The following is a 983-nucleotide window of genomic DNA, read 5'->3' as shown; positions in this document are numbered from 1 at the left end:
TTGTTATTTTTCAGTAGTTTTAAAAACAAATTGTGGAATATCAATTTGGGTAGCATTCTTTCTCAAGCAGAAAATCAAATAAATATAAAAATGTAATATATACTTTTAGAGCAGTGGTTCGCAACCTTCTGGCCCTTTAATACATTTCCTCATGTTGTGACCCAACCATAAAATTATTTTCGTTGCTACTTCATAACTGTAATGTTGCTACTGTTATGAATTGTAATATAAATATCTGATATGCAGGATGGTCTTAGGTGACCCCTGTGAAAGGGTCGTTCGACCGCCAAAGGGGTCGTGACCCACAGGTTGAGAACCGCTGCCTTAGATTGTCAAATAAAAAAATTGCTGCTGGGGTCCCACCTATTGGGACTGGGCAAGAAAGGCCGGACACTCCCTGGAGCCCTCCCGTGACCCCTCCCCAGCTCCGATAGTGCACTGGTGGGGTCCCTCGGCCTGGCCTGTACGCTCTTGCAATCTGGGACTCCTTCTGTGCACCAGGCCTCTAGTATATATATATATAATCTTCATTGATTTCAGATAAGGGAGAGGGAGAAACATGGGCTGCCCCCTGCACGCCCCCTACTAGGGATTAAGCCCAAAACCTGGGTATGTGCCCTTGACCAAAATCGAACCCGGAACCTGCAGTCTTCAGGCCAACGCTCTATCCATTGAGCCAAACCGGATTTTTAACTCTGATGAAGAAAAGCTTACTTTTACATTGTAATCTGCATTATAAACAGGTCTGTAAGGGAAAATATTAACACAAAAGATCTAGGTGGTTTCTGATTACTAAGTGGAGTTCAGTGAATGAGGCTGCAGAGCAGTTACAGTTCATTAGACGCTGGATAAAGTTAACCCACTGCAACGTTTACAACTGTCATAAATAAAGCTTTCTGCCGCCAACGTTTTCACGTTTGTATTCTCATGGTGACAAGTCAGCCGCCTCTGGGAACTCCCGCCTGTGCAGTTCCCTGCGCTGC

General features: G+C 44.5%; 1 protein-coding gene across 1 annotated transcript in view; it reads left to right on the top strand.

Moving 5' to 3' along the window:
- The window catches only part of DHX16 (DEAH-box helicase 16), a 36,223-nt gene that overhangs the window by 6,545 nt on the left and 28,695 nt on the right, over positions 1-983 (top strand). The window lies entirely within an intron of this gene.

This window comes from Myotis davidii, unplaced genomic scaffold, assembly GCF_000327345.1.
Source record: "Myotis davidii unplaced genomic scaffold, ASM32734v1 scaffold1007, whole genome shotgun sequence".
Lineage (NCBI taxonomy): Eukaryota > Metazoa > Chordata > Mammalia > Chiroptera > Vespertilionidae > Myotis > Myotis davidii.
This window is presented reverse-complemented; position numbering and strand designations above follow the sequence as displayed.